Source organism: Eriocheir sinensis, unplaced genomic scaffold, assembly GCF_024679095.1.
Source record: "Eriocheir sinensis breed Jianghai 21 unplaced genomic scaffold, ASM2467909v1 Scaffold623, whole genome shotgun sequence".
Classification (NCBI taxonomy): domain Eukaryota; kingdom Metazoa; phylum Arthropoda; class Malacostraca; order Decapoda; family Varunidae; genus Eriocheir; species Eriocheir sinensis.
The window spans coordinates 105,767-126,762 of NW_026111969.1; the positions used below are offsets into that span (position 1 = coordinate 105,767).

General features: G+C 44.9%; 1 pseudogene; it reads left to right on the top strand.

Moving 5' to 3' along the window:
* Positions 1-959: 959 nt before the first annotated feature.
* On the top strand, positions 960-19,143 carry LOC126993503 (histone deacetylase 6-like; annotated as a pseudogene).
* Positions 19,144-20,996: the final 1,853 nt, after the last annotated feature.

Sequence of the window (20,996 nt, forward strand, 5' to 3'; positions counted from 1 at the left end):
TTTTCTGAATGAGTCTATTGTACCGCAGTCTAAAATCTGTTGAGGGAGGCTGTTCCAGTCATGTATGGTGCATGGAAAGTGTGAGTGCTTGTATGCATCGGTGTTAGTGTGATATGTTTGGTATTTATGGATGTGTGTGTTACGAGTACATTGACTGTTTGCGTTGTGTAAGTATGTGTGTGGGTCAATGTCAGTGTGAGTGTTTGTGATCTTGTACATAAGTGTTAGTCTGTGTGCTTGTCTGCGTATGTGAAGAGGTTCCATGTTTATCTGTTGTTTGATCCGTGTTGTGATGCCAGGCGTTCGAGTGTAATTGTTTGTAATGAACCTAGCCGCCTTGGTGTTGATTTGTTCAGGCCTATCAATGTTTCTGTGTGTGTAAGGATCCCATGCCGTGGAGCAGTATTCCAGTGTTGGTCTCACAAGTGTGTCATAAGCTACCTAGTGCTTGTGCAAGGTCCTTTCTTGGTTGCAATGCCTACCACTGATTATTGTATATTATTTTTGATAAATCCTTGATATGCTTTGCAAGGGTATAGATATTGGTTATCACATCAGGCTTTGATGGGTTTGTATTCACCCCAGAAAACATGGAGTGGCAGCACACGGGGTAATTTTTGATAAATCCCTGTGATCCACTTTGCAATGGTTATAGATATTGGTTATCATGTCAGGCTTTGATGGGTTTGTACTCACCCCAGAAAACATAGAGTGGCAGCACACGGGGTAATTTTTGATAAATCCCTGTGATCCACTTTGCAATGGTTATAGATATTGGTTATTACCTATCTGTTAGGCATTTATCCCACAATAATGTGTCCTCAAGGTTCTGTTTTGTGACAGTTGAATTTCTACATTTAAAATTATTGAAAAATCACCCCATATCAAAAACCTTGGCCAAATATTGCCACTGAAATAAATCTTAACCAGTTGATGAAGGTGAACCTTTGTGTTGCAGGATGACGGAAGACACGCCCCAGAGGAAGACGTCAGCCAGGAATCCCCGCAGGGTCAGCCTCCTGTCGGGGGCATGGCAGCGGCAGCAACCGATGGCAAGTCTGGAGAAGCAGGTGAGGCAGAGGTTGAGGCTGGGCAGCTCTGGTCTTTGTTAGTAGGTCAGGAAAAGGCAGAGGTCAAGGGAGGGAGAAGCTTTTTTTTTTTCTTTTTCCTTTTTCCATTAAATGAGCAGCACAAGGGGAAAAAAAAGCCCATTATGCATTGCTCTTGTAAAAGTAGATAGAAGTGAGTGGTCTGGAGAGAGTCAGTTACAGGTGGAGAGGTGTCTTGATATTCCCCTCATGAAAGAGTTCGTCATAGGCAGGAGGAAACACAGACAAAGGAAGCTTTTTTTTTTCCAGAGTGTACCAGCGAAAGGGATAAAGGAATGCAGACGGTGGTTTACTCCTGCATAAGGGATTTGTATAGCATAGGAATGAGACAGAGTAGAAAGTTGTGTGCAGCTTAGTGTGAGTTTTTCCCCTTCATTACTAGGTGGCGTTAGATGTCCAGACTTAAGGGAGAGGAAAAGCAAGATCCCTACAATGCAGTACAGTTTATGTGGCATTCCATATTAAAATTGCTACATTTGACACACATTTTGTCAGTAAAATACAATCTGATTGACAGATTAGGACCCCAACACACACACACACACACACACACACACACACACACACACACACACACACACACACAAAAAAAAAAAAAAAAATACAGATACAGAGATGGGACCACACGAGCGTAAGCCCAGGCCCTGTAAAACTACAACTAGGTAAATACACACACACTGGCAAGGGATAATCATTTTACATATCTGATGCGTGCAAGAGAGAGAGAGAGAGAGAGAGAGAGAGAGAGAGAGAGAGAGAGAGAGAGAGAGAGAGAGAGAGAGAGAGAGAGAGAGAGAGAGAGAGTATATATTGATGGAGAGGGATGTTTAGAATATGAAGAATAAGAGAGAGAGAGAGAGAGAGAGAGAGAGAGAGAGAGAGAGAGAGAGAGAGAGAGAGAGAGAGAGAGAGAGAGAGAGAGAGAGAGAGAGAGAGTTTGTTCCTCTCCATTGGTCATATTGGTGATTGAATGGAGGTTAGGTAGATTTCAGGGAAATGAAAGGAAGGGAGGAAGAAAGAAAGAAAGGGAAGAGGGAAAAAATAAAAAATGGAAGGGAGGAGGGAAGAAAGGAAGGAAATTTTTCAGCTTTCACATTTTGCCAGGGAAGGTAAATGATGAATAAGTGTTTCTTAGGAGCTATATATCATTTGGAACCTGATTGGGCTCCTGAAGTGAACCTTGGGTGTTGTTTTTGGTCCCCCCTTTTTCTTTTCTTTTTATTCTCTCCCTCACTTTGCTGTCACTGTCTCTCTTGTATTCCCTATCCATGTCTGCTCATTAAGGGAACTTTGGGTCTAGAGCATTGTTTTATTTTACTTTGTTGCCATCTCAGAAATCTCAATAATAATAAAAATAATAATTATACTACTACTACTAATAATAATAATAATAATGCCCTTCCTCCCTCCCTCCACCCCTTTCCTTACCCTCACTCCACTCCCTTACCCTTACTACTACGCCAACAAGCTGGAGGACCTTGCTGCATGCTCTGTTTCCATACTCTTCTATCCAGTGAGTCCTTGTTTCCTGGTCTGTGTGTGTGTGTGTGTGTGTGTGTGTGTGTGTGTGTGTGTGTGTTCTGTGGTTCTTTCATTCATTCATCACTCCTTTCTTTTTTATTTGATTCTTCCGTCATTTCTTTTTTCCTGCATTCCTTCCTTCCCTTTATCTTTCTTTCTCCTTCTTTTCTGCTTCCCTTCCTTTCTTTCTCTTTCTTTTCTTTGTTCCCTTCCTTTCTTTCTCTTTCTTTTCTTTGTTCCCTTCCTTTCTTTCTCTCCTTTCCCTCCTTCCTTTTCTTTCTCTCCCACTTTTCTTCTTCCCAATCTTTCTTTTTCCTTCTTTTCTTCCTTGCCTCTCAATCTGACTCTCTCTTTCCTTCTTTTCTTCATCCATCTGTTCATTCATCATTCCTGTACACTACTAAAACTACTACAACAGAACACTGCCTTAACTGATTTGGTCACCCCTGTTACTCTAATCACCTTATATTGAAACAGGGCTCATCCACCATAACAAAGTCTCTATACACTATACAACAACAGGGTTAGGCCTCACACAACAGCTGCTCCTCTTCTGCTAATAAGTCTCTCTCTCTCCCCAGGCCACATATGAGAGTGCCTTGCTAGCGGCGGGGAGCACACTGGACCTGGTGGACGCTGTGGCTGCCGGGAGACTTCAGAACAGCTTTGCTATTGTCAGGTGTGTGTGTTAGTCCTTCACCTCCACCTGGGAATGCGGGTAAAAGTCTGCTGTCATTAATGTTAGCACCACTGTGGGTAGACTTTGCATGTCTTTTGTCAGCAGTCAGTGATATACTTCCACCTATTTCTGTCCCTTGCCTCAGCCTCTTCAGTGGCCAGTGTTGCCAAGTCCTTTTCAACACACTGCCTCCATGCTCTCCTTGGCCTGTCTGGTGGGTGGCAGCCTGGAATTTCCACCCCAACAGCTCTCCCCAATGCCTCACCCTCCCTCTTCGTCACATGTTTAAACCACCTCAGTCTCCTTACTTTCAGCCCTGTACTCAGCTCCTTCACACCCAACAAGAGCTGGCAGCAAGTTTTCTCTTTGTGCCTCAGACCTCCTGGACAGCTCTCCCCAATGCCTCACCCTCCTCCCTCCTCTTCACATGTTTAAACCACCTCAGTCTCCTTGCTCTCAGCCCTGTACTCAGCTCCTTCACACCCAACAAGAGCTGGCAGCAAGTTTTCTCTTTGTGCCTCAGACCCCCCAGACAGCTCTCCTTAATGCCTTACCCTCCTCCCTCCTCTTCATGTGCCCAAACCACCCCAGTCTCCTCACTCTCACTCAGCCTTGTACTTGGCCTCCATGCATCTAACAAGGGAAGAGAAAGGAAGGGAAAGGAAGAGAAGAGAAGGGAAGGAGAGGAGAGGAGAGGAAGACACATTATCATCATCTTCATTTACTGTTTAACATCAATACTCTAACACACACCTCTGTGATTCCATCCTGCAGACCGCCCGGCCACCACGCCATGGAGAGTGAGTTCTGCGGCTACTGCCTCGTCAACAACGTGGCGCTGGCTGCCCGACACGCCCTCAACACACACCGCCTCAGCCGCACCCTCATAGTGGACTGGGATGTGCACCACGGACAGGCCACACAGCAGGCCTGAGGTGAGGTAGGAGGGGATGGGGGGAGGGAAGAGGAAGGGATGGAAAGGAGAGAAGGGAAGGGAAGGGAGGGATGGAAAACAAAGGAAAGGGATAGGAAAAGAAAGGGAAAGGAAGGGAAGGGAGGGAAGGGAAGGAAAGAGGAGAAGCAGAGAGAGAAAGAAGAAAGAAACAGAGAGAGAAGCATTACTGGCCACTGGTACATACACAAAATGATGAGATAGTGACATTACTTCCCCATATTCCACGTTAATCACTTGTAGGAGTCACCCTTACTCCCTCCTCCTTCGTGTCATACTTAACACGCTGCCAATTTTTTTTTTCTCTCCATTAACACAGACACGAGGAGAGAGTAGGGTTGTCAGAGTAATTTAACGTTTTCTTGATTGTCTTGGACTCCATTCCACACCGCGAATTGGTTTCGCGGTTATTTTTTTTATTATGGTTTTTAGTTTTGTTTTCTTGTGAACCCCCACACACGCAGTGGTGCCTTAAATGAAGAGCAGGAGAGCCGAGGGCACCACAACAGTGTTCAGACAGTTTTGTACATCTGAGAGTGATGATGCATAATTTCTTTCAGCACGTCAAGTCATTAGTGTAAGTAATGTTGATATATCACCAGTCTTTGCCCTGTACAGTTCAGTCCTGAGTTGGCAACACCGTTCAGACAGTTTTGTACATCTGAGAGTGATGATGCATAATTTCTTTCAATACGTCAAGTCATTAGTGTAAGTAATGTTAATATCTCGCCGGTCTTTGCCCTCTACAGTTCAGTCCCGAGTTGGTGATTGTGTAATATTTTTGTCCTCAACTGTACATATGATGGCGTTATATTTTTTTTTCAATACCTGGTCATTAGTATTATATTATCAGTGTTATTCTCTCACCAAACTTTGTACCAAAAACTGAAAATGGCTTGATTTACCAGCCATAAACCGTCCAGCCGCTCATGAAGAGTGAAAATGGACGCTAAACAAAATGATGATGATGATGAAACTTTGCCCTCCACAGTTCAGTCCTGAGTTGGTGATCATATAACATTTTTGTCCTCAACCATATATCTGTTAGTGATATATTTTTTTTAAATACCTGAAGTCATTAGTGTAATAGGTGTTATCTCAGCAAGCTTTGCCTCCACAGTTCAGTCCTGAGTTGGTGATCATATAACATTTTTGTCCTCAACCATATATCTGTTAGTGATAATATATTTTTTTCAATACCTGAAGTCATTAGTGTAATAGTTATTATCTCACCAAGCTTTGCTCTCTACAGTTAAGCCCTGAGTTGGTGATAGTGTGGACTGGCTATAAGGCTGCCCTGGGATGTCCTGAGGTCAGAGCCAGTTGTGTGTGTTGATGTGTAGCCTCTGAGGTCAGGTGCTGAGTTGCATGCTGCTGCCAGGCTGTCTGATGCTACCATACACCATGTCCAACCAATGCAGCTTCATCAGTCCCTTCACCACATGGCTTTGTGCTATCCAAATCTCTTATGCAAGAGTTTCTGGCTTCTCCATTCTTTCATCTCCTCCTCTGGAACAGCCTCAAGACCTTTGTGTGTATTTCCTCCTGCCTATGACTTGAACACTTTCAGGAGGGAAGTATCAAGACACTCTCTCTCTGAAAGTGACACTTTCTTCTTGCCACTCAGCTCTGCACACTTTTACAGGAGCAACTCTTAGCATGTCTGATGATTTTTTAATATATTTATTTACTCTTTTTCTATTTACTCATAATGTTTATAACCTGGATCTCGGGGCCGTAGTACTAGACATTTCGCCGCCCAAGTTCACATATTTGACAAGGCTTTCGTAGGAGTTGTGAGCATTTCCTGGAGTAGTTTTATGACCCTGGTGGTAGTTTGGCCCTTCTTCTGTTCCTTGTGTAGTGCGGCGACTAGGCCTGATGAGGGAGCCCCCCATAACCCACTTGGCCAGTGAGGTACCTCTTTGGCCGACTCAGTAAGGAGTGGTTCTCCCATCACGCTGGTCGCGGGTTCAATCCCAGGCAGCCAGTGAATACCCTCTCCTTGTCTTGATTAATTTCCCTTGTGTTTCAATACACGCAGAGGACGTGTGGGATTATTGAGTCGTAGGAAAGATAAAATCAAAATCTCGAGGCATGACACTTGAACCTAAAGAAATACTCCTTAGAACCCAAATGGTCCCATCTTTGACCTTTAGAAATACCTAGTTGATGTGAGAAACGAAAATGTCTTATATTACCAACCTCAGAGTTGAATGGTTGTGAATTGGTCTGAGAAAATGCATTGGATGGTCTTTTCTTGTCCTGCCAACCTTTCATAGCTGCAAGCACTCTACTGTCCCTCAGAGCACACACACACCTATGAATAAACCTCAGCATATGATCGGAGGAGGCTAGACTGAACCTGGTGTGCCGTTTGAATCCTAAGCATGACTATTTTCTCTTCTAGTTTGGTCCTGAGTTAGTTATAGTGTTGTGTCTGCTGGTTATGACTCGGCAGTGGGGGATGAAAAGGCAAGTCCTGCTCTCTCAGTCTCTCTCTCTCTTGGCCTAAAGCCTTACTAAAGTCTGTTCTCTTAAGTCAGACCCAAGCTGACAACATAAACCTAAGTGTGTTTGCAAGCTGTGTGCTGACTGGCTGCTGCTGTGGCTTCCAAGTTTTCTTTCTCTAACCTCTGTTTGTGTTTATCTCACGCAGCACTTTCTGCTAATCTGCACTGTGCTTACGAACACGCTTAGGTTTATGTTGTCAGCTTGGGTCAGAATTAAGTGAACAGACTATAGCTGTGATATATAGGAATTGAGCTACACTTGTTGGCTCTTGTGTATGTGTTGGGGTGGAGGTTGTATGTGTGTGTGTATTTACCTAGTGATATACAGGATGATTTACACTGGTATGGTCCTGTCTCCAAATGTCAGTTTATAAAGTTTAACTTTAAATTCATGAATATTTTTAGCTTGAACTCAATTTTCTCTATTTCCAAGGTCATTTTAGGTCACAATGTATCTGTGGGGATCTGTGTGTGTGTGTGTGTGTGTCTGCCTGCTTGTCTGTTTGTCTGTTTCCTGTATGCATTTACTTAGTCATAGTATACAGGATTTTACCTAAGCTTGTGTTGACCTGCCTCCATATCTGCTTCCATACAACTGTACTTACTCTCATAAATTCATGGATGTTCTCAGCTCTGTCTCCTCATCCAGACACTTGCCAGTATGAATCACTCCAACAGGGAAGTCAAACCTCATAATAATGATGATAATAATAATAATAGTAATAATAATAATAATAATAATAATAATAATAATAATAATAATAATAATAATAATAATAGATGGTATATGTATATTTTATTTTACTCAACTATATCACAAACCTCCCATTATGGACCACTCTCAACAGGGAAGCCAAACACAATAATAATAATAATAATAATAATAATAATAATAATAATAATAATAATAATAATAATAATAATAATAATAATACAGTATATTTATTATACTTTATTTTACCATCTGGTGTTTCAGGGTGAGATGGAGGTGTGGCCAGGCCTGTACACACACCTCACCTCCCAGCTGATGGCCCTGGCACAGGGCAAGGTGGTGCTGGTGCTGGAGGTGTGGCCAGGCCTGTACGCACACCTCACCTCCCAGCTGATGGCCCTGGCACAGGGCAAGGTGGTGCTGGTGCTGGAGGTGTGGCCAGGCCTGTACACACACCTCACCTCCCAGCTGATGGCCCTGGCGCAGGGCAAGGTGGTGCTGGTGCTGGAGGTGTGGCCAGGCCTGTACACACACCTCACCTCCCAGCTGATGGCCCTGGCGTGGGGCAAGGTGGTGCTGGTGCTGGAGGTGTGGCCAGGCCTGTACACACGCCTCACCTCCCAGCTGATGGCCCTGGCGCAGAAATCTAAAAAATAGCTTAGACAATTATTATTACATAGCAGGATGATAGTAATATTGATAATAATAAGAGTAGTAATAATAATAATAATAATAATAATAATAATAATAATAATAATAATAATAATAATAATAATAATAATAATAATAAGCAATCCCTGTTGTGTGTGCAGGGTGGGTGGTGCCTGCCGTCCAGGCCAAGAGTGCCGCCCACACCCTCAGTGCCTTGCTGGGCCACCACTGCCCCCCTGCTGGACCCCCCTGCAGCCATCACCAAGGTGCCTGATAGCTGTCTGTCTGTCTATATCTTTCTGTATCAATCTGTTCATCTCTATGCCTCTCTATCTATCTCTGCTTATATCTGTCTTTATCTATCTATCTATCTATCTCAATTTGTCTATATCCATTTATCTATCTCTCTGTCTGCCTTATCTCTGATGCAGGATTTATTGAACTGTTTTGTTTTAATATTGTTTTTGTCCCCTCTTTTTTTTTTGTTATTCTCCTTACTTTACTGTCGCTGTTTATTTTATTTTCCCTATCCATGTCTGGTCATTAAGAGAAATCTGGTTGGGCCTGTAGCATTGTTTTATTTTTCCTTGATGGCCTTTCTTGGATCTCAGAAACAATGTCTTTTTCCTATAGTTAACCTGCTCTTTTTCTCAACATTGACCTTCCTCTCCCTTCCCTGTCCTCCCCAGCCTTCAGGAGACACTGCTGAGCCTGGAGTACGTCCAGCGGGCACACTGGCGCTGCTTCCAGTACCAGGGGTCCTTATGCCAGCAGGAGGTGCGGGGCGAGGCTGACCCCAGCACCTTCACCCCGAGCCTCTCCTTCCAAGGCCTGGTGGGTGTCTGGCCCTTATGCCTACAGACCAGAGACACCATGCAGCTCCTGACACCACAGACACAGCAGCTCAGGGAGAGGATTGGTGAGAAACTGCTGCAGCTGAGGAGGGAAGGTATGTAGGGAGGAAGGGAAGGAAGGGGAGGGGAGAAAGAGGGAGAGGGAGAGGGAAGGAAGAGGAGAAAGGAAAAACTGGAAGAGAGGGAGGGAAGGAAAGGAAAGGGAAGGCAAAGAGGAAGAGGGAGAGAGAGTGGGGGGTTGAGAGGGAAAGAAAAGGAAGCAGGGAGGAAGGGAGAGGGAGGCAAAGAAAGGGAAGGGAAGGAGGGGAAAGGAGAGTTTAGGGAAGGGAGGGAGTGAAGGAGATGTGAGGGAGGTTGGGAACATTAGGAAATGCCTTTGTACTGCAGTGGACTAATAATAATGGCTGAGGAGGAGGAGGAGAAGGAAGAGGGAGGGATGTACACCTTTCATAGATAGCTCAGTCACAGCAAACAGGAGTCACTGAGGAGCTCTGTGCCTTGTCTTCAGAGGCCGTGGTGCTGAGTGAGTCTCCGAGGCTGTGTCTGGTGTGTGACGAGCAGGTGGAGCAACACGCAGCCTTATGGAAGGGTAGGTGCACTACACACTAAGGTGTTTTTTCATTCACAGACAAAACATAATGAAGATAGTCTAAGTACTCTGATGTACCCGAGGCAGCTCTTGGTACCTGCCAGAGTTTTTACCTCAAGAAGACCAAGTTTCCCTCACATACATATCTACTTGGACCGAATTTCTTGTCCACACCAAACCCACTGAGGCAGCACATGGCATCTTTTTATCAGAGCTTTTACCTCAAAAAGACTCAGTTTCCCTCACACATACCATTTATAGAGGACTTCGTGGTGCAGTGGTTAACACACTTGGCTCACAACCGAGAGAGCCCGGGTTCGATTCCTGGGCGGAGTGGAAAAATTTGGGCGGCTTTTCCGATACCCTATGCCCCTGTCCAGCCAGCAGTGAATGGGTACCAGGTATTAATCAGGGGTTGTGTCCCATCTCCTGGGATCTGTTCCCTTCTATAATTCCTTCCCCTTCTGTCTCTCTCCAGCATATGACCACAGATGTTGTGCCGACTAAACTAAACTTTCCAACTTTCTGCATACCATTTATTTATTTTCACCCAATTCCTTGTTATGTCACCCATTCAGGCAGCCTTAATACTCTTTTACCAGAGCTAGAAGACAAAGCTTTCCTCACTTATCTAACCAACACTTAACCACCATAACTTTGACCACACATAACCCCTTGAGGCAGCTTTCTACCCTCGTACTAGAGCAACCTTTTTTACCAGACAAGTTTCCCTCACACCACAACACACAGAGGTACACACTAATTCACCCTCTTTCCCCCTCTCCCCCCCACACACAGGGAACATCCAGAGCGGCCAGAGCGCATCCAGCAGGTGTGGGAGATGCTGGGGCGTGCCGGGGTGCTGGGACGAGGCCAGCGGCTGCAGGTGGGTGGTGGAGGCACTGTCTGTATGATGTGTGTGTTCATGTTTATGTCACTGTTCCGCTGTTCACTGTTCAGTTGTTTACTTCTCCTTGTTCGCCTTGCTTAGTATGAGTCTCCCTTCACACCTGCACTGGCTAACACCTGTATAGCCACCCATAGTAAAGCACAGAGGGTATGCAGCTCTCTCTATTCCTTGGACCTGCTTTATAAACATGATGCAGTGTCAGCCAGTAGGATCAGTTGGGTTGAGTTGAGGCAAAGAAGTTGTTCTCATTGTTGGAATTAGGATTGAGGAAGGAGAGTTGGAAGAGGAAGAAAGATTCTGGATAAAGGAAGGAGAGATGGGAGAGAGGAAATGAGAAATAGAGAGATATACAGATGATGCCAAAGAGATATTAATAAAGAAAGAGTCTAATCTTAATCTAACCCTTTTCTCCCTCCCTCTCTCCATCCTTGCACAGCCTCCAGGCCCAGCGTGAGGAGGTGGAGCTCACACACAGCCAGGAACACGTGGCCTTCATGTTCAGCTTCCAGGTCCAGGGAGAGGAGGTGGAGCTCACACACAGCCAGGAACATGTGGCCTTCATGTTCAGCCTCCAGGCCCAGGGGGAGGAGGAGCTGCAGACCCTTCAGGAGAACTACAAGTCTGTCTACCTCCACCCCGCCACCAATGCCTGTGCCCTGCTCTTGGCCGGCTCACTGCTGCAGGTACGAGGGGGAGAAAGAAGTACCATAAGTGCATGTAGGAGAGAGTAATGTTGTGTTCACGATGGTAGAGAAAGGAGGAGGTGGAGGAGGAGGAGGAGGTATGTGAGACAGGAGATGAAAAGGAATGGCATTGAGTCACTCCTCTAGTCTCTGCTCATGGTTGGGTCTTTAGATTGGAGGAGGAGGAGGAGGAGGAGGAAGGAAAAGGAGGAGAAAAAATATAGTAAAAGCCTGTAATAGAAAATACTGCTGTATTAAAATTGGAGGAAGAAGAGGATAAGGAGGAGGAGGAGAAGGAAAAGGAAAAAATTATAGTAAAAGCCTGTAATCTTTTTTTAATTCTGCATTCTATACTTTTTATACACACACTTATATGTACTCTTTTACTAGTCATAATATACTACCCTCAAGAATGCATTTGGAATTGACAGTAATGAAAGAGGAGGAAAACAATGTAGGATTGATACAATCTCTTTCCTTGAAGGTCGTGGACGAGGTGTTTGCAGGCCGAGCCAGGGCTAGCATGCGCATCATCCGTCCCCCGGCCACCACGCCGAGCTGGACCGCCCCCACGGCTTCTGCTTCTACAACAATGTGGCCGTCGCCGCCAACAGGCTGGGATGCCAAGGTGGGCGCTGCTTGGCCCTGGCACCACATTAACTCTGCCTTTTATTTTCATCATTATCACTCCTTTGTCAAATATTTCCTTCACATCACCTATTTATCTTCCTCTCCTTCCTTTATCCTGAATCTGTTTTGCATCACCTGTCTCTCTTATTCCCCCTTCTCTTCCATCTCTCCTTCCCTCTTTTATCTGTAATCTCTTTGGTCTTCTCTATCTCTCTATTCTTCACTCCCTCTCTCCCATCTCCTTCCTTTATCATCTTCTTCCTTTTATCTATCTGGCATCATCTATTTATATTCCTTCTTTCCTTTATCCCATCTCTCCTTCCTTTATCAAAAATCTCTCATCTCCTTTTATCATTTTCCTCTTTCTCTCTCCCTTTCTTTATTGTCCTGTGTGTGTGTGTGTGTGTGTGTGTGTGTGTGTGTATATGTGGGTGTGGGTGTGAGTGAGTGTGTGTGTGTGGGTGTGTATTTACCTAGTTGTGAAATACAGGAAAAGAGCCGTACTAGGCCCGTGCTGTCCCGTTTCCATAATGCTTATTATCCACTGCTTATTATTTGTCACACTCCTATCACGTACCACTAGGTCTTCCCTGTCCAATTTCTCCAATCCCTCTTGTATCCTGTACAATGCTATTAGGTCCCCTCTCTCTCTCCTTCTCTCCAGTGTTGTTAGTCCCAATTTCTCCAGTCTTTCTTCATAAGTGTGTTCTCTCAGAGTTTCCTGTAGTTTGGTCGCTGCTCTTTGTATTCTTTCCAACTTTCTAATTTCTTTCTTCAATCTAGGTGACCACACTAATGCTGCATATTCCAGTCTTGGATGTATCATCGATGTTATTAGTTTCTTCACCATTTCTTCATCTAAATATGTAAATGCTACTTCTATGTTTCTAAGAAGATTGTATGTTTCCCCAGTTATCCGATTTATATGTTTTCCAAAGGATAACTTGTCTGTTATGGTCACTCCCAGATCTTTTTCCTCTGTTTTTTTCATGATTCTTTCATTACTCAGAGAGTAGTTCCCCGATATTCGTCTACTGCTCTTACCAAACTCCATCGCACTACACTTCTCTGTACTGAATGTCATTTCACATTTTTGTGACCATTTGTTTATTCTGTCGAGATCTTGGCTCAGGGCCACACAGTCTTCTTCATTAGCCACCCTCATTAGTTTAGCATCATCAGCAAACATATTCACATAGCTTCTCACCCCTTCTGTCATGTCGCTTATATATATTGCAAACATAATCGGAGCCAACACCGATCCTTGGGGGACTCCACTAGTTTCTTCCGTCCACCTTGATTTATTGTTATGTGTTTGTGTGTGTGTGTGTGTGAGTGTGTGCATGTGGGTGTGTGGTGTGAATGTGTGTGTGTATTTACCTAGTTGTATTTACCTAGTTGTAGTTTTACAGGACCTGGGCTTTATGCTCGTGTGGTCCCGTCTGTGTGTATTTACCTAGTTGTATATACCTAGTTGTGACATACGGGAAAAGAGCTACGCTCACGCTGTCCCGTCTCCATATCCTCTCTTATCCAACTTTTCCTTAAAATCATGAATGTTTCTTGCACAAACCACCTCCTCCTCCAGTCTATTCCATAGCTCAATGCTTTGGGAAGCTAAACTTTTTCACATCTCGCCTACACGTGTGTGTGTGTGTGTGTGTGTGTGTGTGTGTGTGTGTGTGTGTGTGTGTGTGTGTGTGTATGCATTCTACTGTACTCTCAACACCATCTCTGTGGCCTGCAGGGTGCTGGTGGTGGACCAGGATGTGCACCTCGGCAGCGGCATCCAGCATTTGTTTGTGGCCGAGCCGAGGGTGCTGTACGTGTCCCTCCACCGCCACGACCACGGCCTCTTCTTCCCATCCTCTGAGGACCCAAACTACGACGAGTGGGGACGGGACCTGGCCAAGGCTACAACATTAACATTTCCTGCAACAAGGTGAGGGCCATATCTCTGCTGACGAGACACACACACACACACACACACACACACACACAAATAAATAATAATAATAATAAAAAATCAGTCTATAAATACCTAAATCAATGAAACCACATAAATCAAAAAAGTGTTTCGAGGACATTTTTTTTCATTGCTCTTCTCTGCACCAATAAAAGTATAGCAGGAATTGACTTTTTGTCACATGTGTGAAGACATAACTTACTAACTCCCAAATGCATGAGTCTTGCCAAAGTGGGTCATTCTGTTTCCTCTTTTCAGGGGAAAGGATGGTGGTGAGCAGGACCTTTTTTAGTGTGTGTGCCTGTGTCAACGCTAGATTTTTTTAGCACACTAGTCAGCTTTTAGTCTCCACCAGTGTCGGTATTCTCAACGCTTCCACCTCCCACCATGTCAACTATTTCCAAAGGCCAAAAAAGACTAGCCTGTCCGCTGCGATTGGCACGGATTTGGCCTTCACTGGTAGCCTGGCTTCCCATGTGGTACTGATGTGCTGGACATTCCCTCCCAAGGTGCAGGACTTTACATTTTTCTTCATTGAATTGTAGCAGCCACCTTTTGTTCCAATCCTGTAGCTTGGTGAGGTCTTCTGGTAGGAATTCCTCAGTCAAGGGGGTTAATTGGGTTTTCATGAATATTTTTTTCACATTCATGGTACAGAAGAAGGGCCACACTACCACCAGGTACAGTACACTACCCCTAGTAATGCCCACAACGCCTATGGAAGCCCTGTTAAATATGTGTACTTGGGTGCCCAAAGGTTTGAGAATACAGGGCCAGTGTAGGTGTGTAGTAGATGCAGACAATTTGTTATTTCACCTTTGAGGTAGATGATGAAAATGTTCTTGTTTCTTTCCTCTTGTGCATGATCAGTGTATTTATTTTACCCCTGGTCACCCTCTACCAGTCTAGGGGTCGCATTCTTAAACATTTCCGCACCCAAGGTCACCTGTTTGACAAGGCATTCATGATAGTTGTGGGCATTTCCAGGAGTAGTTTTATGGCCCTGGTGGTGGTTTGACCCTTTCTCTGTACTGTGAACCTAAACAAACACGCATCAGAACCCAACTGGTCTCCTTTTTGGCCTCAGGAAATAGTTGATGTGAAGGGGTGGAAGCTTCTGACAATTCTGACCTATTGGTGTTTAGTAGATGCAGAGACTGTTGTTCTACCTTTCAGGTAGATAAAAATGTTCTTGTTTCTATACTCCTGTGCATGTTCAGTATTTTTTTGCCCTTGGTCACCCTCTACCAGTCTAGGGGTAATATGCTCAAACATTTCCACGCCCAAGGTCACCTATTTAATGATCGAGGCGTTCACAGGAGTTGTGGGCATTTCCAGGAGTAGTTTTATAGCCCTGGTGGTGGTTTGACCCTTCCTCTGTACCGTGAACCTAAACAACACGCATCAGAACCCGCCTGGTCTCGTTTTTGGCCTCTGGAAATAATTGATGTGAAGGGCGGAGGCGTTTGACAGTTCCGACCTAGGTATGTAGTAGAGGCAGAGACTTTTTCTATCTTTCATGTAGATAACTATGTTCTAGTTTCCTTTCTCTTGTGCATGTTTGATATTTTTTGCACCTGGTCACACTTTACCCTTCCAGATGTTTAGTAATGGTCACAAAATGGTTTGCTCGTAGAATCTTTCCAGTAGGGAGGGAGAGGTCAAAATTTTCTTGTTTTCCCTGTGTTAGAATGTTCAGTCTACTTAATTTTCATAAGTAGAATGGGTCTTTTTACATATCACTGCATTCCTTTTACTCTGTGTCCTATTTATTTGTTGAACATTTCACATATTAGCCCGTCCGCTGCAACTGGCACTGCTGGGGGATCCGCTGCCCCCCCTTGAGCTCCAGCTGGTGCCCAACAAGAGTGCCGTGCAGACCATCAATGACGTCATCCGTACCCACAGCCGCTACTGGCCGGCGCTCTGCTTCAAGGTGAGTGGGTGGGGTCTTTAACCTGACCACTGCAATTGGCACGGATTTGGCCTTCACTGGTAGCCTGGTAACATACAGTCCCAGGTCTTTCTCTGCCTCTGTGGTGATAGTGGAGTGTTTCCCATGTGGTATTGGTGTGCTGGATATCCCCTCCCAGGGTGCAGGACTTTACATTTTTCTTCATTGAATTGTAGCAGACATTTTCGTTCCACTCCTGTAGCTTGGTGAGGTCTGTCTTCTGGCTGGAAATCTGCAGCCAAGGGGTTAACAAGTGTGCTGCACCTTCATGGGACCAAGTTTCCCTTGACCCTTTTTTGGAATTACTTTTACACAGACATTGTTACAGTTTGAGAATGCTGCTCACTGGTCCTTGCTTCATGTCCTACTCTCTGACCCTCACCAGACCTGCCTTTGACCTGAGAGCTCTTCATGTCCAAATACTATGCCTAGATAGATATATAGATAGATAGTGTGATAGGTAGGTACTCCCAGTTATCTCCTGACATTTGCTGTATTACCTTTCGTGAATTGATAAGTTTATCTGTACTGTGTTCATTGACCTGGTAGTGAAGACGTTAGATGGAGTCTTTCAATGCTGCATTTTTTAAGGTTAATCAGATGATGACAACTATGAGCCAGGTGCCCAGAGTTTGTTTTTTCCCAAATAAATGAACAGCTATTTCGAGAGAGGTTGTTTCCCTCAAGAGACAGGAACCATTCAGGAAAAGGGAGAGAAGGAAGAGGGAGAGGAAAGAAATGCAATGCAGTTTGCTTACTGTGAGACAAACAGAATAAATGGACATAACAACAGCATCACCAAGGTTGTATTAAAGGGAGGTAAAGTAGATAGAGTCCGTCCTTTCTCCCCCCAAAAATACATAGACACATTACATGGACCAGGAACAATTTTGGCACAATATTTTACTCATCCATAATTGCCTAAGTGGCCAAAAGAGAGATCAGTTTCAGGTGTCTTGATTGTTCTAAATACCTATTCAAACACATGTTAACCAACTTGAAATAGTGCTCCAACCCTCACTTGGAAAGAGAGGAAGGAAGGAAGGAAAAGGAGGCCTGGAAAGATGGTAGGAAGGAGGAGTAGAAAGAGGAATAATTAAATGGAGCAAGAAGGGAAGAGTCCAAGGAAATTTAAGGAAAGAAGGAATGATAAAAAGGAAACTAGGCTGGCAGGGGAGAGAGAGAGAGAGAGAGAGAGAGAGAGAGAGAGAGAGAGAGAGAGATTTAACAGCTAAACCCTTGATTCAGCTATTTCACCACCCCGTGTCTTTCCTCCCAGCTGCAAATCAGAAAATTAACCCTCGAGTGCTAAGTCCTCTGAGTATTTTTCTCCCCACACTGGTGCCGAAGTATTGCATTTTTATTCAGTCACAATTACCTGACACTTTCTTCTTTTCCTGTTATGATTCCCAGTGATCAATGTCTAGATCCACACAACCCTGTCCAGCACATGAAGGTTCACCATGCTATCCAAGCTCCCAATGCAAGAATCAGTTATGGTCCTCAGCTCTGGTATTTCATCGTCGAGTGTCCTCCCTCCCAGCCACAGTTCAGGAGGAAGAAGTCGTGTTTACTAAAGCCACAGTGTTTTTCTTGTGTTGCTTCAGAGTGGCATGGGTGACGCAGAGGCTCTCACTCAGGTGGTGCTGCCCGTGGCCTTCCAGTTCAACCCACAGCTGGTCCTGGTCACTGCCAGCCTTGATGTTGGTGCGGGGACCCACTTGGAGGTTGGTGGATGGTGTCACTATCTGTATGACTACCTGCTGCTGCCTCTTTCTCTTTTTCTGTCACTATCTGTTCAGTTCAGTTCAGTTCTTTCTCCATAATTATATTTTCAGTTCATGGTCGGGAGTTTTGGCTTCATAACAGCACTCCCTGGTGCACTCCTTCACTGTTTGGGTTTCTTGTTTTCCTCTCTTTATTCCTTTAGTGTTCTTTCTTATCCAAAATTTCTGTATTGTTCTTTTTGCTTTTTTTTTTATTTATTTATTTATTTATTTTTATCTGCCTTAATAACTCATCTTCAGGGGCTGCCATGTGTATGCAATGAAGCATTTTGTAGTCTCCTTATATTGTATCCTGATGTATTGTCATCTCAGACCATTGCATTCCATAGTGAAGAACTCCCTTCCTCTTCCTCACCCCCATTCCTCCCTTCATGCATCTCATGCCTTAAGCAACACACCCTAACCATTGCATTCCATAGTGAAGAACTCCCTTCCTCTTCCTCACCCCCATTCCTCCCTTCATGCATCTCATGCCTTAAGCAACACACCCTAACCATTGCATTCCATAGTGAAGAACTCCCTTCCTCTTCCTCACCCCCATTCCTCCCTTCATGCATCTCATGCCTTAAGTAACACAGCCTAACCATTGCATTCCATAGTGAAGAACTCCCTTCCTCTTCCTCACCCCCATTCCTCCCTTCATGCATCTCATACCTAAAGTAACACAGCCTAACCATTGCATTTCATATTACAGGACTCCCTTTCTCTTCCTCCTCCCTTATTCCTCCCTTCATGCATCTCATACCTAAAGTAACAGCCTCACACACACTCCCAGGTTGCTGCGTGAGTCCCGATTGCTTTGAACATATGAAGGCCCTTCTGTCTGGCCTGGCCGAGGGCCGCATGGTTCTGGCACTGGAGGGCGGCTTCAGCCTCAACACCATCAGCTACTGCATGACGCTGTGTGCCAAGGCCTTGCTGGGGGATCCGCTGCCCCCCCTTGAGCCCCAGCTGGTGCCCAACAAGAGTGCTGTGCAGACCATCAATGACGTCATCCGTACCCACAGCCGCTACTGGCAGGCGCTCTGCTTCAAGGTGAGTGTGGGGGTCTTTAATCCGACCACTGCAATTGGCCAGGATTTGTCCTTCACTGGTAGCCCAGTAACATACAGTCCCAGGTCTTTCTCTGCCTCTGTGGTGATAGTGGAGTGTTTCCCATGTGGTATTGGTGTGCTGGATATCCCCTCCCAAGGTGCAGGACTGTACATTTTTTTTCAGTGAATTGTAGCAGACACTTTTTGTTCCATTGCTGTAGCTTGGTGAGGTCTTCTTGTAGGAAATCCAGTCAAGGGGTTAAGGGGCAGGACTGGTGAAAGTTATCCCTCATGTCCTGCTGGTGTGTTCTGTGCAGGTAGTGTTGTCAGTACATAATACAGAAAGCTGTCTCATTTCCAGAACTATATATTGGACTTGTATTAGTTAGATCTCTCAAAACATTTCTTCAGTTCTCAGTGGCTATAGATATTGTTGTTGTCAGACAGTAAGAAGCAAAACACATTATCCTCTCTATGTTTTGCAGTCTTTTCTTGTGGTTTGAGTCCTTGTGGTGCCTGACCCTGGGCAAGGTTACTTTCTTTACTGCCCCTCACACTTTTTTTTTTTTTTTTTACGTCGCCGCCTATTGCGCCGTTTGGCATCTTCCCGGTGGGGCCTGATGGTCGGCCCAAGGCTTCTTCCCGGTGGGGCCTGATGGTCGGCCCAGCCCGTTCTGGCGCAGGCGAGTGTTTATAGTGGCGCCTCCTTGCCTCCCTGGAGCAGAGTCAGGGAGAGGTTGTCTACATCTAGCATCAGTATAATAGATTTGGTGATTAGTAGGAGATAATAGAAGGAATAGAAGGTTTATTTTGATTTATATTAGTTTTTTTTTCATAATATCTCTTCTTCCTTCTCCTCCTCCTCCTCTCTCTCTCTTCCTTTCTTCCTTCATTACATTCTTCATCCTCCTCCTCCTCCTCCTCCAAATCTCTCCTTATGTTAGAATTGCTTCTCTTTCCTTCCCTCCCTCCTCTCCTCCCTCTCCCTCTCCCTTCCACTCTCCGTTCTTTATCCACCTTTTCCCTCCTCCTTCTCTCCACCACTCTTTACTTCTCTCTCTCTTCTCTCTCCTCCCTCACTCTATCTCCCTTGGTCCACTCTGTTCTCTCTCTCTCCTTCCCTCTTCTTCCTCCTCCTCTTCTAGATTTGAATAGTAATATGTTTTAATGTATTGCAGAAAGAAGAAGCAGAAGAAGAAGAAAAGAAGAGAAGGAAGAGGAGGAGAGGGTATATGTGTGTGTGTGTGTGTGTGTGTGTGTGTGTGTGTGTGTGTGTGTGTGTGTGTGTGTTATATGGACAGAATTTAAACTGATTTCTTTCAACATATATTTTATTATTATTATTGAAAGACAAACTTTTCTTCACTTCCTCCTTCTTCTTCTCTTTCATCTTCTTCTTCTTCATCTTTTGTTGGGATTCTGATAGTAAGAGAAATAATACAAATAATGAGAAAGTATTAGCTCTATAGAGAGAGAAAGAGGGGGGGGGTACCCATATATGTGTCTGTGGAGGCATGTGTCTGTGGGGGTTGTCAACATACTGTGGGGAGCATCCTGTGGATCCTGAGAGAGAGAGAGAGAGAGAGAGAGAGAGAGAGAGAGAGAGAGAGAGAGAGAGAGAGAGAGAGAGCACAGCCTTCTGTCTCTTTCTCTTCCTTCTCCTTATTCTTTCTCTCTTTCTACTACTACTACTGCATTTCCTCAGTAGTCAGTCAGTCAGTCAGTGTGTGTGTGTGTGTGTGTGTGTGTGTGTGTGTGTGTGTGTGTGTGTGTGTGTGTGTGTGTGTGTGTGTGTGTGTCTCAATCTCAGAAGTGCCTCCATCTGTCCCTGCTCTGGCACTCTTGCTCTTCAATTCCTCTTCTTCTATCTCTTTAAATCTTCACTTATATACCCATGCAGTCTTCTACTCCTCTTCCTTCTTCTCACTTTCCCTGACAGTCCCTCCCTCAAGCCTTCCCTCATACACTCTCTTCACAAACCCATTCTCATCACGTGTCCAAACCATCTGGGCGCAGCACACTCCACTCCTTTCGCTGCCACACCCACACCAAACCGCTCATACACGCTTCATTCTGTCTCGTCCTGACACACCACACACACCTCTTGTATAACACCTTTCCCCTGCACGTATTCCCCCTTGCTCTGCTGCGTGTCATGTACAGTACTTGGCTAAAGCTGTTTCTTGATCCCCTCTTGGCCTCCGTGCTCACACTTCTTCCCTTTCTAACTCTTCGCTGCTCTCTTCCTGACCTCACCTCCCTGTTGATCTGGCCGTCTAAACTCATCTATATTCCTGCACTATTCACTTCTGCTCTCCCTCCCACGTTCCCATTCATTACAGTTTATTTATCTCCTCATTCCCTCTCACTAGCACTCCATCTCTTGCTACAATTGTCACTTTTCTCCCCTATTTCTCTCCCATTTATCCTGGTGTGTGTGTGTGTGTGTGTG